Below are 17,477 nucleotides of genomic sequence, written 5' to 3' on the forward strand. Positions count from 1 at the left end.
CGAACTCTACAACATTGCTTTAGGGCTCAAATTCAAAAACTCAAAACTTATGTTTTTACACATGAATTTTTGGAACAAAAGTCGGATTTGAATTGCTTTTGTCCTAAAGAGTAAAACTTTATAAAATTCAGGACCTAAATGCAAGCATTTATGACGCGTCATGATGACGGGATAGACTCGTCATAAATGTTGGATAGACATGTCATTATGACGGGATAGACTCGTCATAAATGTTGGATAGACATGTCATTATGACTCGTATTTTTACACTTTAGTCCTGAGTAAATTTAAAAGTTACTTTTCGTAAATCAATATTTGCATAAAAGGACTTGTACTTTTATAAAATTACGCAAACACCCTTACTTTGCATTTCTTTCAATAGTGATGAAAACTGGGATGTTACAAACCTACCCCACTTAGGTTGAATCTCGTACCCGAGATTCAGCTTCACCACTAAAGAGACTGGGGAACTCGGCTCGGAGCGCATCTTCTCTCTCCCAAGTTGCTTCTGCTTCAGAATGGCCACTCCACTGGACTCGACAAATTTTGACTGCTGAGTTGCGAGTTCTTCGCGTCACAATATCTAGAATTTTTACTGGTACTTCTTGGTATCTGAGATCATCCTGCAGGTCGATTGTTTCTGGTGCCACTTGTTCTTCCGGTACTCGCAGACACTTTCTGAGTTGGGACACGTGGAATACATCGTGTACATCTGACATCTCTGCTGGCAACTGAAGCTTATAGGCTACTGCTCCCACTTTCTTGATAATTGGGATAGGTCCAATGTAACGTGGGGCCAACTTTCCTTGTACCTGGAATCTGCGTGTGCCGCGGATTGGGGAAACTTTAAGGTACACATAGTCCCCAACTTCGAAGCTGAGAGTACGCCTTCTTTTATCAGCATAACTTTTCTGGCGGGACTGAGCTGCCTTTATATTCTCTCTGATTTCCGCTATCTTTTCTTCTGCTTCCTTAATAAAATCTGGGCCCTCAATAATGCGGTCACCGACTTCAGTCCACATGAGCGGTGTGCGGCACTTCCTCCCGTAGAGGGCTTCAAACGGCGACATCTTCAAACTGGACTGGTAGCTGTTGTTGTAAGAGAACTCCGCATATGGCAAACTGTCTTCCCAATTTTTACCATAAGTAAGAACACAAGCTCTTAGCATGTCTTCAAGGATTTGATTAACTCTTTCGGTCTGGCCATCGGTCTGGGGATGATATGCTGAACTGAAGTCCAACTTTGTACCAAGTGCTTCATGTAACCTGCCCCAGAACCTCGAAGTGAACTGGGTGCCTCTATCTGACACAATCCTCTTAGGTACTCCATGCAACTTCACAATACGCTCAATATATAATTTGGCTAATTTATCCCCTCCATAACTGGTACGTACTGGGATGAAGTGTGCCACCTTAGTAAGTCGATCGACAATTACCCAAACCGAGTCATGGCCGCTCTGGGTTCTTGGTAGACCGGTGATAAAATCCATACTAATTTCGTCCCACTTCCATACTGGAATTGGCAATGGTTGGAGTAATCCACTGGGTTTCTGGTGCTCTGCCTTAACCCTTTTGCACACATCGCAATGAGCTACGAATCGAGCAATATCCCCCTTCATACCATTCCACCAATACTTCTCCTTAAGGTCCAGGTACATTTTCGTAGTGCCGGGGTGAATGGAATAAGTGGAGTTATGGGCTTCATCCAAGATGGTCCTGCGAAAATGACCTTGCTTAGGCACACATAATCTTTTTTTGAACCACAAGACTCCATCCTTATCTATCCTGAAATCTGGGGCTTTGCCTTCACTGTTGCGATCTTTAATCCATACCAATCTTTCATCCTCCATCTGAGCTTCCTTGATCTGGTCATCCAGGATGGGATGAACACTAAGATTATGGTTGCAGGAGTGGCGTATAACCCTTAGGTTCAACTTTCTCATTTCTTCACTCAGCTCTGGGGCTTGCGTAACTAGGTGATGGCAATACGCTTTACGACTGAGCGCATCAGCCACCACATTAGCTTTTCCGGGGTGGTAATGAATTTCCAAATCATAGTCTTTGATCAACTCCAACCATCTTCTCTGCCTAAGGTTGAGATCTGACTGGGTGAAAATGTACTTCAGGCTCTTATGATCTGTGTAGATCTCACACTTGTTCCCAATTAGGTAATGTCTCCAAATTTTGAGGGAATGCACCACCGCGGCTAACTCCAAGTCATGGGTGGGGTAGTTTTGCTCATGTGTTCTCAACTGTCTTGAGGCATAAGCTACAACTCTTCCTTCTTGCATCAGCACACAACCCAAACCTTGTCGGGATGCGTCGCAATAAACGACAAAGCTCTTCTGATTATCTGGCAAGACTAGCACTGGGGCAGAAGTTAGTCGCCTCTTCAACTCTTGAAAACTTCCCTCGCAAGCTTCAGACCAGACAAACTTTGTGTCCTTTCGGAGCAGCTCGGTCATAGGCCGGGCTATCTTAGAGAAACCTTCTATAAATCTCCGGTAATAGCCGGCTAATCCCAAGAAACTCCTAATCTCCGAGGCTGAGGTTGGTTGCTTCCATTCTGATACTGCCTTGACCTTTTCTGGATCCACTTCAACACCTTCGGCTGTTAAGACATGACCTAGAAAACTGACTCTCTGCATCCAGAATTCACACTTGCTAAACTTGGCATATAGCTGGTGTTTTCTGAGTTTTCCCAGCACAACTCTAAGATGTTGTCCATGCTCCTCAGCACTCTTAGAGTAGACCAGTATGTCGTCTATGAATACCACGACAAACCGATCTAACTCCTCCATAAACACCTTATTCATGAGGGTCATGAAAAAGGCAGGGGCGTTAGTTAGACCAAAAGGCATCACTGTGAACTCATAATGGCCATAACGGGTCCTGAAGGCTGTCTTAGGGATGTCCTCTGGTCGCACTCTGAGCTGATAATAGCCTGATCTCAGATCTATCTTGGAGAAGAACTTAGCTCCCTTCAGTTGATCAAACAGGTCATCTATCCGGGGCAGAGGGTACTTGTTCTTGATGGTGACTGCATTCAGGTCACGGTAGTCCACACAAAGTCTCATGCTTCCATCTTTCTTCTTCACAAAGAGCACTGGGGCTCCCCATGGAGAAGCAGCAGGTCTAATAAATCCCTTTTGTTGGAGCTCCTCAAGCTGCTTCTTCAACTCGGCAAGCTCTGGGGCTACTAACCGATAGGCATTCTTTGCTATAGGCTTGGTTCCGGGGACTAAGTCAATAGTGAACTCTACATCTCTTTCTGGAGGCATACCGGGTAACTCATCTGGAAACACATCTGTGAATTCCTGAACTACTGGCACATCTTCTGGGGACTCTGCTTGAATGTGGTTCACCATGGAGTCTGATAGGCTAGGCCGGATTAGGTATGTGACTGTTGACCCTTGGTGGTTGGTGACTGTCACTGCTCTCTCAGCACAGGCTATGTTTCCTCGGTGCTTGGTGAGCCAGTCCATACCGAGTATGACATCTATCCCTTTGGAAGTAAGGACTACTAGGTTGGCAAGGAATACTACCCCACTTAGGTTTATAAGGATATCTAAGACGCCTAAGTGGCAAGGTATATGACCTCCAGGCGAACGTGTCATTAACGGCCTCTTAAGGGCTATAGTAGGTATATCATGCTTTTCCACAAAGTGGGAGGATATAAAGGAATGTGATGCTCCAGAATCAAAGAGTACTGAGGCTAGAGTTGATTGGACCAGAAACTCACCGAAAATCACTCCTGGTGCATCCTCTGCCTCTTCAGCATGAACATGGTTCACCTTTGCCTTGCCGAAGGACTGCTGCTGGCTCCTAGCTGGTGCTGTACGGTTGTTTCCCGTCGGCTGCTTTGGTCCTTGAACAGAGTTGGAGAAAATAGAAGGGGTCGGCTGATTGAGATACGGACAGTTGGCCCTGTAGTGTCCGACTTCGCGGCAGTGGAAACAGGCCTTCGCATTGGTCACTTGACTTCCGCCAGTCGGTTGGGTGCGGGAGGTGTTCTGGGTCTGCATAACCGGAGCTGACTGGGCTGGCTTCTGGAAAGACCCGGGGTGCGTTTTGAATGAATTTGCACCCTGGCTCCTCTGGCCTGAGTGAGCCGGATACTGAGTCTTCTGGAACTTCTCCATCTGCTGGGGTTTCTTGCTTTCAAATCGTCGTTTGCGCTCACTGAGTTCTGACTTCCTATTTCTCTCAGTGGTGATAGCCCTGTTGATCATGGCATTAAAGTCACTGTGGGTGGTGACTTCAACCAAGGTCCTGATTTCCGGGTTTAGCCCACCAAGAAAAGCTTCTTGCTTCTTCTCGTCATCATTGATATCCTCTGGTGCATAACGAGACAATTCTGTGAACTTATGAAGATACTCCGTCACATTCATACCACCTTGACGAAGCTTTCTGAACTCATCCCTCTTGAGCTTCATGACACTGCTGGGAATGTGATGTTCTCTGAAGCTCTTGACAAAATCAGCCCATACCATCTCGTTAGCGTTTTCATTTATTTTCCGATAACTCTGCCACCAAGCAAGGGCTGGTCCCCTTAACTGTTGTACTGTGAGCAAAACTTTGTCTCTGTCATCTGCATGAACCACCTCGAGCTTCATTTCAATCTCTCGCAGCCAATCATCTGCCTCAATAGGGTTATCAGATCCTCCAAACTTAGGTGGCTGCAAGCGGTTGAAATCTGCAATTCTGCTGCCATTGCCATGATGCATTGCAGGTCTATTGTTGCTAGGATTGCCTTGAGCTTGAGCTGTGAGCGTGGTCACAAGAACTTGAAGGAGTTGGTTCTGCTGCTGCAGTATGGCTGCCAGATCAATGGGTGCTGGGACACGGGGAGGTGGCGGTGGTGGGTGTCCATTTCCTGGTGCTCCTGGGGCTACGTTCAAAGGGGCCTGGTTTCTTGGGTTGACTTCGTCACCGTCTTCCTGAGCATGGAGTCCCTGGACTCGACTCGAACGACGGGACATCTGCGGTCAAGAAGGGATAAGGTACGATTAGGTGGCTCTCCTAATTTATTACTAGGGTAGATTTGCATATATATATATATATAATAGCACACAACACAAACAAATCATTCAAGCACCAAGCATTTATTCAAACAAGCAGGGATACATGACACGACGGATTACAATAACGCGGCTCGACTTTTAAGGGTCGGCCGGGACGACTCGACTACTGGACCCTACAACACGGTCTTCGGGGTCACTGTTTCCGGGATCTCGGGGAGATGCGGGTGGCGTGGGCGGCACTGATTCGCAAATCCTCCTGCGCGGTTGGGACAAAGGGTACAGTGGGATCCCCTCCAGGATTGGTGGCTCCGCGGCGGTCCTGGGATGGCGTTCCTTGCGCTTGGCACGGTCCACTAGGTAAACACCCCTAAGGAGTTGACTGTGGCGATCTGCCTGTTCCCTAAGGTTATCTTCAGCCACAGCGAGGCGGCTTTCAGCTTCAGCCGCTCGGGCTTCTGCCTGAGCTAAGGCCAGCTTAGCCTTATGCCAGCGGGACTCCGCTCCCTCAGCACGCTGGATTAAATCTCTCACACGCTGATGCAGTTGGTCGCACAAATCGTCGAGGCTAAGCAAATAGCCAGACATAGCGACAACTGTGGGGTTCTTCTCTGTCCCTGCGGGATTTTCCAGGTTGCGGATCCTCGCCGCCCAGGCAGGACGGCTACGGTCCAACGGTGGAAAGTACTTCATGGGAGTGGAACCCAAGTGCCATTCGAACATCTGGCACAGGTACCGCAGTGCCTTGCGAGCTGCAAGTTGAATGGTGTCAGGCATACGGGCTCCAGTGGCGGTGATGCTCCAGGGTTGCATTTTCAAGTATTTATCACTGGCGCCAATATGGACGGTGACTTCACAGCTTTTCGGTGCCATGCTCCATGAACTCGCGACCCGCATACTCCGGTCGTTCCGGAATACCCAGTCGCACCGTGGCAGCATAAAGCACCCTGGGAAATCCATCTTCGTTGATGCAGTAGGTGGTGGTCCAGTCATCCGCCATCTAACTTACAAAGGTAGGGTTAGCATAATAAGGATAAAGTTTTAAGGACTAATAGGGTCTCATGGATTGACCATCCTAGGGCTCCTACGGTCATCGTTACTACCGGTTCGTGACCTACAGCCAAGCATGGCTCTGATACCACTTGAAACGCCCCGGCCTAAACAACCGGAGCTAAACATGTATTAAACACCAGAAAACAGTCCCTGGTGAAAATACATTACACAAGTGGTGCCACAGTCATACAAAGCCTTATTTAATATTTCGATTACAATAATAATATAAACTAGAAATACAATAGTTGCGATGATAAACGCAAGGGTAAACTCTTCATCGGACATGGGGGCTTCTACCACAACGGCACCACTCCAGACTTGGGTATAGGGCACGAACTACTCGCCTTCCTCAGGCACAAAATCAGGATCCTCTGCAACAAGTCATAAACGGGTGAGTACAAAAGTACTCAGCAAGTTCCACCTCACCCTACGGGAGGGAATGACATGCACGATGCACATTAAGCACAAAGCATTAGTGATGCAACTTATAGTATGCAACTCTTCCCGACACAACCCTCATTAGGTAGCTCACTAGTTGTCAGGACCACACCGTAGCCTGTCCATTCCGTGGACACGGACCATTCGAATGGATTCTACCCTCTGCAGAGGTCGTACACTGTACCCACAAGCTCGACTGCTCGAACGGACAACCGACATAACCGACACCCAGCCGTGGTCACGCCCCAGCCCGGCCGCACAACCCTCGGGTCCTGACCCCAATGGTCTATACCCGTGAACCATCCCTGCGACCGCCAGGCTAACCAGTGGGATTAGGCTAAGTCCGGCCCATAACGGAACCTGTGGTCGTACTAAAGTAAGCTAGTGAGATGTCAAAACAACTCGGTCCTTATGGTTTACCAGGGCAGCAAACCATTCCTCAACATGTCAACTCGAGCCTACCTCCACGGTAGCACTCCACCTGCCAGTCTACCACCACGGTAGCGCCGGCTCCAACATACCCAGCTGCCCTAGCCTCAACCAAATCCCTTCATATCCTAGTCTCAACTCTGGATATGCATAACTATTCATATGCATGTATGAGCACACTCAATCACTCAAGCATCGGTATATGTAATCGGTCCTAAACCAGAGCTACGATTAGACGTCCTCACATGGATGCAACCGCTCACGTAGGGGTCAATGAAACTTGCCTTCGCTTATGTACGCGTCGGCGGCGGCGGCTTCCTGCTCGTGGTACGGGTCTTCTGGCTCCGGCGCGCTGTACTGGCCTTCGTACTCCTTGGCCGGCTCCTCCTCGGTCACTCCATGATCTACGCGGAAACGGCACAACCGGCAAACAAACACAAGCAAGCTTTAAAATAAGCTCAAATGGAGATGAAAATAGGGGAAATAGATAGTACATATTTGAGGAGAGGATCAACTGTTGGAGCTTCGTCTCGTGAGTGAACTGGGCTCGGGAGAAGTGGTTAGCTAGTGAAGTGAGGCGGCTCGGTGTGCTTTGGCTGATGACGGAGTTCATCACGGCCTCGCTCCTTTTATAGGCGGGGAGAGCAGCAGCGGCGTCGCACAGGGACGGCGATGGCGTGGGCTGCGGCAGCTCGCTGTCAGCTCAAACAGGGCAGCATTGAAGACGCGAGCGTCGAGGCGGCAAAGCCGGCGAGGACGCTGCAGCGGCGTGGGCAAGGTGGGGACGCGGAGGTGGGCGGCACGGCGCGGTGCGGCGGCAGTGCGCGGTCCCGTCGTGGGGCCGTGTGTCGCGCGTGCACGAGCGAAAGCGAGCGTGGGTGGGGACGGCAGGGAGGTGCGTCGGCTTCCTTTTTAAATGAGGTGAGGCGGTTCGCGCGGCGGAAAAATATCTCGGCCGGCGCTGTGTGCGACGACCCCTGATTTATGGCGAGGTGGAGTCTACCAACAGATGAATCACAACTATATACTAAGTACTCCAGCTTAACCAGGAGACTAACACGTACCTTATTGGAGCGACAAAGTCACGAAGGAACGCACAACCTTAAGTGGCTAGTCCAACACTAAGCTTACCACAACTTATGTAACTTGCTCATAGGTGGATGGCAAAAGAAAGGGGGGGTCCTATTTATAGATCAAGGGGATGGTGTTGCTAGTGAAGATAAAGAAAGCACCGGAGAAGGAAAACAGAGGGGAAAGGGAAATCGAATTCCCCAAGGACTTATGCGCAATTTCAGAAAACTGCAGGGGCTCATCTGTAAGGCAAAATTTCCCATCAATCCAAAACTCAAATGAAGAAATGCCCAAAACGAAAGTTGAAGAGTTTTTTCGAACTCTACAACATTGCTTTAGGGCTCAAATTCAAAAACTCAAAACTTATGTTTTTACACACGAATTTTGGAACAAAAGTCGGATTTGAATTGCTTTTGTCCTAAAGAGTAAAACTTTATAAAATTCAGGACCTAAATGCAAGCATTTATGACGCGTCATGATGACGGGATAGACTCGTCATAAATGTTGGATAGACATGTCATTATGACGGGATAGACTCGTCATAAATGTTGGATAGACATGTCATTATGACTCGTATTTTTACACTTTAGTCCTGAGTAAATTTAAAAGTTACTTTTCGTAAATCAATATTTGCATAAAAGGACTTGTACTTTTATAAAATTACGCAAACACCCTTACTTTGCATTTCTTTCAATAGTGATGAAAACTGGGATGTTACACCTACAATCTAGCACCTCAGGGGTATCCCTCGGTAGGCTTGGAGGTTAAACACCGACAGCTGGCGTGCCATGTAGGGGTGTTCATTGTCCACTGGAGAATTCGATGGTATCGTTCAACTTCACTAGCACCATGCTCGACGAGGGCACAACTTTCATCTTCGGCTCCTGGGTCTGCATCGCCAACGGTTCAGGTGGCTACAACAGCCGCCTAGCCAACACCAAGGAGCCGGAGGCACCTACTACACCATCATGTCGCGACGTCGATGACCTCGCCGACAATCTGAGTGGAATTCAACTTTCCGATCTAATCGTAAACCACGCAAGTCACCTCGGAGCGTTCACACGTTTGTAGGTCAACGCTGACGACCTGATCGTCAGAGTGGACCGGGTCGACCGTAACATCGTTGCGTGCATCAAGCTTGCAAAAGCCTCCCTTCAACACTCCGATAATCAGCTTCCCCCAATTAGCCCTGAGATTTCTCTCACTTTTTTCGCTACTCCTGGCGGCATCTACTCTGGTATCAATCGAGTCGACCACAACATCGCCGAATGCATCGAGCTCGCGGAAACAAGTCTTCAGCTTTCCAATCAGAAGAAGCCCGAAGCAACCGCCATGGATGTCAACCGTGCAATTGACGACTTTATCGACAACCTAGAACCCCTCGAACCAAGTCTGCCTCGGTCCGAGGTCCTGTACCATAAGTCCCTCTCTGAGTCGGAGGAGGATTTGGATTGTCTATTACAAGTTGGAGGAGGAGAAGCCACTGTCTATCGGAGGGCTCCCATCTTCGATGACTACTCAGGCTCCGATGATGACGCATCGCCCTTATCAAGCGGCCACCAGGCCTAATGGCCCCATCAACTTGGATGGGTGGGCTCGGGCATCGGAAGGGCATAGAGTCCTCCAAGCTACCAGACCTTAGCCCACCCTTCTGCACCATCAACTTGGTCGGGCGGGCTCAGGCATTGGAAGGGCACAGAATACTCCAATCTACCTGACCTCAGCCCACCTTTCTGCGCCATCAATTTGGTCGGGCGGGCTCGGGCATCGGAAGGGCACGGAATCCTCCAAGCTACCGGACCTCAGCCCACCTTTCTGCGCCATCAACTTGGTCAGGTGGGCTCGGGCATCGGAAGGACACGGAGTCCTCCAAGCTAACCGACCTCAGCCCACCTTTCTACGCCATCAACTTTGTCGGTGGGCTCGGGCATCGGAAGGGCACAGAGCCCTCCAAGCTACCCGATCTTAGCCCACTTTTCTGCGCTATCAACTTGGTCGGGCGGGCTCGGGTATCGGAAGATCATAGAGTCCTCCAAGCTACCCAACCTCAGCCCACCTTTCTGCGCCATCGCCAATGACTACTTCAACTACTCATCTCGATTACAATACTAGTCGGGAGCGGGCCTCACACCATCAATGATTAGTCGGAATCGACTCCGACTAGTCGGGCCTTAACAACAAACCGTCGCGGCTCCATCGATGAGCGCTACGGCTTTATCGGCAATCGCCCACGAATCAAGATCGACAACTCTCCACGCTCGTTCTGGCTTCCACGCTCGGGGGCTGGGCGTGACAAGGCACTCGGTGCGCTTTCGGCAGCTCCGCCAGGTCCCAGGCTCGGGGGCTGGATGCTGCGCAACCGGATGGCTGCCCACGTGAAGACTGAGACCTGATTCAAAGAGGTTTTTTGGAGATCTTTAGGGAACTTATTTAACCATTGTCTTGAGTTTTATCTGAAACAACATGTTTTTTCCCAAAGAACCCATTCAACCACTCAGTCACAGAATCAATGAATTTGCACAAAATAGGGCCTTTGTTCGTTCTTCCATATTTTAGCATCGTACGAACTGTCTTGGCCTGCCCAAGAAATTCCTTCGGGCCAACCGAGTCATCTTCGCACGACGACCGCTTTCGTGAAGAATTGCGTAGTCTATTCCTTCAGGCCAACCGAGACATCTTCGCATGGCAATATACGGCCTGTCTTAGCCTGCCCAAGGAACTGATTAAACCCACGTGAAGGACCTCGTCGTCACTTCCTTCGGGCCAACCGTGACGTTTTCACATGGCAACATGTGAATTCTCATGGCCCGCCTAAGGAATCGACTAAGCTACCAGCAAGATTTATTTCTCCTTTGCGAGTTGATCTCTAGTCACCTATCTCTGCTTCCAGTGATGTTACGTTTACTAGTTCCCGACTAGTACTACGTATAGTCGACTGAAGTGGGCCTCGCTCCCATACTTCCAGTGATGCTGCGGCTACTAGTTCACGACTAGTACTACACGTAGTCGACTGAAGGGGCCTCGCTCCCATACTTCCAGTGACGCTGCGTTTACTTGTTCATAACTAGTACTACGCGTAGTTAATCGACTGAAGGGGTCTCGCTCCCATACTTCTAGTGACGTTGCGTTTACTAGTTCACGACTAGTACTACATGTAGTCGACTGCTCCCATACTTCCAGTGACGCCGCGTTTACTAGTTCATGACTAGTACTACGCGTAGTCCACTGAAGGGGTCTCGCTCCCATACTTCCAGTGACGCTGCGTTTACTAGTTCATGACTAGTACTACATATAGTCAACTGAAGGGGTCTCGCTTCCAGTGATGTTGCGTTTACTAGTTCACGACTAGTACTACACGTAGTCGACTGAAGGGGTCTCGCTCCCATACTTCCTGTGACGTTGCGTTTACTAGTTCCCGACTAGTACTACGCGTAGTTGGCTGGAGGGGCCTCGCTCCCATACTTCTAGTGACGTTGCGTTTACTAGTTTCCGATTAGTACTACGCGTAGTCGACTTAAGGGGTCTCGCTCCCATAACATTGCGTTTACTAGTTTCCGACTAGTATTACGTGTAGTCCTCTGAAGGGGTACTTACACCCATATTCTCAGTAACACCTTGACTTGTGCTGCGATGACGATCTCGGGTCCTGGGCTCAACTCCATCTCACGTCGCGATGATGACCTCGACTACTGGGCTCGACATCCACTCACGCTGCCACGTCGACGCACTGTCAGCAACCTCGACTCCTTGTCTCGACTACAAACAAGACATTCAATGTGCCTTTTGGCGGCTGGTCTAGCTCCCATGCTCGGGGGCTGGGTGCAATAAGGTTACTTGGCGTACCTTAGCCGACTCATCTAGCTCCCATGCTCGGGGGCTGGGCGCAAGAAACAACTCAGCGTATCTCATGCGACTCGTCTGGCTCCCATGCTCGGGGGCTTGGCTCGACAGGGTATTTAGCGTGCTTTCGGTGGATCGTTTTGCTCCCATGCTCGGAGGCTGGACGCCGCAAAACTACTCGGAGGATTCGCAGAAGAACCCGATTTAAGAGGCTTTTGAGGATTTATCTCAGGAAGATAATTGTTTAACCATTATTTCAGGATTTTATTCCAAAATAAGGGGGTTTTCAAAATTTTCACCCAGAGGTCTTATCTAGCTAATTAAATTAAAGAAAAAGGTTTGATTTGAGCGGTAATTTAGGGCGCTTTTTGGGAAGTTATTTGTTAACCATTTTTTCAGCAAATTCATTCCGAAAAAGCGGTTTTCGAATTTCTAAACCAATTTGCCCATCTTAACCATCAAATTCCTACCATCATATATTGCATGCCACGATTCTTTGGATCTTTTTTTCAAACCTTGAAATTTGGATTTAAGGCTCGGGCGCTGCAGGACACGTGTCATGGACGACTTATTTTTCAAACTTTTTGGAAGATAAGGACAGAAATTTCAAGACTAATTTGACCCTTAGCCTAATTCTTCGAGTCAACCTAAGGCTCGGGGGCTACTCCATACGGAGTGCGAGTTTAATCGGATCCTATATAAAAGAAGGCTTGAAGACTACTCGGGGCATGAGCACCTCATAGCCTCGATGCAGGCAGGGAAGTACTCGGAAGACTTTCAAGACGAAGTTTAGGAGAATTCGAAGATGACTTCAGAAGTACTCGGAGGCCTGCAGTACTCAGCTACGAAGAGCTCCGAGGCTTGTCAGACCCGGGCCCATAGGACTGTACACATCGCATAGACTTTTTAGGATAGGGGATGGGGCATGGCCCATACCCTACACAAGTTGTAACTACTCGTGTTTGAGTAATACTAGTCGGAACAGAAGGAAACTACTCGGGTACTTGGTTAGGACTCCTAAGCTAGTATCGGGCTAGAACTTCCGTGTAACTCTATCCCCTCAGACTATATAAGGGTGGGCAGGGATCACCTCCAAAGCATAACCCACAATCTCATCATCTAAGATGATACAAACCACCACACATGACGTAGGATATTACGCTCTCGGCGGCATGAACCTGTCTAAATCTTGTATTTCTTGCACCTTCGAGTTTCTGATGTCAGCGACACCCAACCTACAATTTACCACCTCGGGGATATCCCTCGGTGGGCTTGGAGGTTAAACACCGACAGACCTGGGCTTAATTGGTGTATTCTAGTCAGCTAGGTCAAGGCTTTGGTCATACTCTTATTTGTTTGATAAGCTAGCTATTGATCTTTTGTACCTATCTCTCGTATTTGGTCCCCGTATGTGAGATGGGAGTTATACGGGGACTATTATTTTCTCTCTAATGCAATGAAGCGCATCTCTCCTGCATTTTTATAAAAAATATTCCAGAGCGATAGAAGGAACTGCCGTATAGAGGGAACTGCCAATATTTGAGGGAATTTTTCTCAGGTTCCTATCACTGGGGATCAGTGTTCATTGTGTTGGATAGCGTGTTTAGCGGATAGAACAAGTGGTTCTCAAATGGTCGACATGACATGACCCTTCGATGGGAACGAATGTAGAATTTTATGGGCAATGACGTAACTTTCTCAGTCAATATGTGGTGCAGGTAAAACCGTTGACTCTCGATTGACTCCAAATTCCACGCGTGCAATTAATTTGATTAGACGTGAACGAAAGGGCTGTTTCCACGACCACTCCTATATTGACAAATTAACTTTTTAAAATAATAAAAAATGTTCCATCTTCGTACCGTTCGTACCCCTCAAGAGAGAGGCATATCATATCACAAATCAGATTTAACCATAATTAGTTCACACCACACCGTTAATATTATTGATTAATACACATAACGAAAGGCCTTCAATAGGATGTGAAAAACTGTATAGCTCTGCACCCAAGAATCTGGCATGTCTGGAGGAGCTGCTCCTTCAACCGTTAGTTAGTGCCCTGCAACAATACCTAGAATATAACCATTACATCGCCCTAAATAGCACCTACACAAATATTTTTGGTGTAGCATTGTTAAACATAGAATAATTCCTTATGAACAAAATTGCCCAACAAATAGATGCAAAATTTGTCAACAACATTGGATCACTACTAAAAAATGATTTGTAGCAATGCCCTGTGTTTTTTTCCAGGGGCAGGTCAAAATGTAACTCGTTTCTATAAAAGGAGCGGGATTACTCTAGCAGCAGACCCGCCCCTGGAATTGCATCTTTAGAGGCGGGTGACGCCATGACCCGCCCCTATAAATGGGGCGGGTCATGGCGGCAGCCACCCCTAAAGATGGGATTTCCAGGGGCGGCTGTTGCCATCACCCGCCCCTAAAAATGGGGCTCAGGGCGGGTGGCGCCCCCACCCGTCCCTATAAATGCTTTTCACATTGGTTACAAAAATTCAATTAAATCAGAAAAATAGCAAACAATATCAAAAAAGTGAAATTTGTACCCTAAGACTATTGTGCCCTATAGAACTAGAAAAAAAATATCCCAAGTATATTTCAAATTATATAATGCTTAAGAATGTGGAAACCAGTAAGTATGACTTGAGTTGTACGAGATAGTAAGTGTTGGAGAATCCTACATTGTTGTTTCAACACTCTTAACTATTCTGTACACTGAAATATAGTTGTCACATTTGTTTCTAGTTCTATAGGTGACAATACCTTAGGATAAAAATTTCACCTTTTTTGGATGTGTTTTGCTATATTTTTTTAATTAATTGAATTTTCAATGTAAAATTGAAAAAGATTTCTAAGGGCGGGTGACCCCCCACCCGCCTCTAGAAATGATTTGTAGGGGTGGATGGGGGTCACGCACCAAATACATTTCTAGGGGTGACTCCCACCCGCCCCTGAAAATCACTGCTCTACATATATTGAATGGGTTGAGAACTTAGCAAAATTTTTATTTCGCGCGGACGAGGGTGTTACGCTGTTAAAGTTTCCTCTTCCCCGCCGGCGCCTCTCCGCGGCGGCTCGGCCCTCCCCCTTGCCGGCGCCTCTCCCCGGCGGCTCTCCTTCGCCGCTGCGCCTCCTCCTGCGTGGTGCTCCCTAGATGCGCTGGGCCTCCACTCCTCTCCGCTACCTCGCCGTCGACCTCCCTTGACCTGCCATCCGCTCGCCCGCCTCCCTCGACCCGCCGCCCACGTGCCTCCCTCGACCCGTCGCCGTGTGCCTTTGGATCCGAACCGCCACCGCACGCCTCTGGATCCGGCCCGTTGCCGAGCGCGCCTCCGGATCTGCGGCAGTGGCCCTCTCCTCCCCTCCCCTCTAGCCCACGTCCTTCCTCTGCAGTAGGTGAGTTCTTGATTATTTTCCTTTTGAATTATATAATGAATTAATTAGTAAAATAGTTAATGTATAAGTGAAAAAAATATGAATATATATGTTTTGTAATATGTGAAAGTGAATGTGACATGTGAATTTGTAGTGGAATTTCTTTTTATTTTGCCATTATAGTTAACTTTCATGTGAATTTTAATTGAATATATGAGAAATATGAGTGTAATTAGTGAATTTTCATGTGGATGCATTGTCATTTAGAAAATGTGAGTTAGTGAATTAGTGGATGTGAATTATTGAGAATGTAAAATAGTGCTGTTTTGAGAATGTGAAATAGTGAATTATTGTCTCATGAATAGGCATATGGCAAGTCGTGGCTTTGGTCATGGTAAATTGGGTTGTGCTAGTGTCGGTCGTGGTAGGGGGCATAAGGATTTCCCTTTGCCTGAAGCTCGCCCTCCTGGTATCACTTTCAACGGAGTCAATAGGACTAGACCGACCCGATGTCCTCAAGCAACCGTACCAGCTCCAGGAATAATAAGATCTATCTTTTTGTCTTATTAAGAACGTTTGATCGTTATTAATGTTACATTACCCCTAATGTAGCGGATCGATGTGTTTACATAGCTTGCCGAGGTAGTAAAATGCCTAGGTGGTACACCTCCTCACGTGGAAACCATGGAACACCAACGGTTCAAGAAACTAACAATCTCTTTCGAGATACCAGCAAGAGAAGATCTAGGTACCATGGTTCCGGTTGTTGCTAGTAGTAAAGAATCACCTATTCAGATGACTTATAAAAGAAGTGCCATGAAAGTTTGCCTTTTAGAACTTGAGAGGTATGGTTATCTAATTCCAGACTTGTTATGGTTCAAAATCAGAGCGCTTCAACAAAATGAACATGATATTGTTAGTTTCTGTGAGAGACTTGCACAAGAAAATTAAAATGACATGATATGTGAGTCCTTGTTAATTGGATTGTGCGAAACACCTTCACGGCGATGAGTTTGAAGATTATTTTATGTGAAGCCATGGACAAGTTAGGTTATCATTGGTACGAGTTTGAGACACCCCGTGCTAGGGAAGGCCTGTACCAGACCTCTATTAAAGTTCGATCTACCTCAGCTCGTTTCATGCTACGGAACTTATGTTCACCATCCATGGCAAAGCACTTCCTCGTAAATGTGAAGCAAAGGAAAGCGCACTTATCCGTGCTTTATTTTTTATTGATGAAAGCCTGGGGTACAAGATTGGCGTTGTTCACTATGTTAAGTACCTGTTGCTTGTGAATAATATCCATTAGATGCCATGCAATTGAACATTTGCACCTTGGATGTAATATGTATTGACTTATCGAATATTTCAATCGCATGCATTTTAAATATTCAGATGTTTCCCTTTCCAAGTTCTTGTGGCCATATAGTATGATGTGCTTGAATATTACAGATTCTGAAAATTTAAATTGAAATCAGTAAATTATTTAGCGGTCAAGATATTTTTAGGGGCGGGTCATACCCTAACCCGCCCCTGAAAATTGATTTCCAGAGGCGGGCTATGGGCTCACCTGCCCCTAAAAACTGATTGCCTGTGAAAACCGATTTGCAGAGCGGGTTAGGGCATGACCCACTCTTGGAAGTCGGTTTTCAAGGGTGGGTTTGGTACCCGCTCCTGCAAACAGCTATGTTTAGCTGTGATAAACAGGGACGGGTACCACACCCGTTCCTAGAAATAGATTTTTTCCCGCCTCTAAAAACATTTTTTGTAGTAGTGGATTGTGTTTCCGGCCCCCTTTGTTAGACTAGTTATTAAACAAATGTTCCGTATTTTGTGGTGCTGAGATTCCTAACACAATGTAAACTGCATGCCAAAGAAACTTTACATGATGACATTCGAACAAGTGTTGGATAGTTTCCGACTTACTAAAAAAATAACAAGTTGTTCTCTGAATATCTTGTTTAACGGACGGAACAATTGGTTCTTGAGTAAAAAGGGGAGTGGTCTGAAATGGGGCCGATGACCCTTCCATGGGCATGGTGTAGAATTGTATGGGAAACATGTGGTGCACGTAAAGCCGTTGACTCCCAACTCCACGTCATGCAGTTATACTTTGACTGGGTTTGAACGGAAGCGCACGCAATTTCCAAGACCACTCGTCCATGCACTGACAAAATTGAACTAGCTAGTTACTCAATTAACTTTGCCGTGCAATCTGGTGTACTTTGACAAA

This window comes from Panicum hallii, chromosome 2, assembly GCF_002211085.1.
Source record: "Panicum hallii strain FIL2 chromosome 2, PHallii_v3.1, whole genome shotgun sequence".
Taxonomy (NCBI): Eukaryota; Viridiplantae; Streptophyta; class Magnoliopsida; order Poales; family Poaceae; genus Panicum; species Panicum hallii.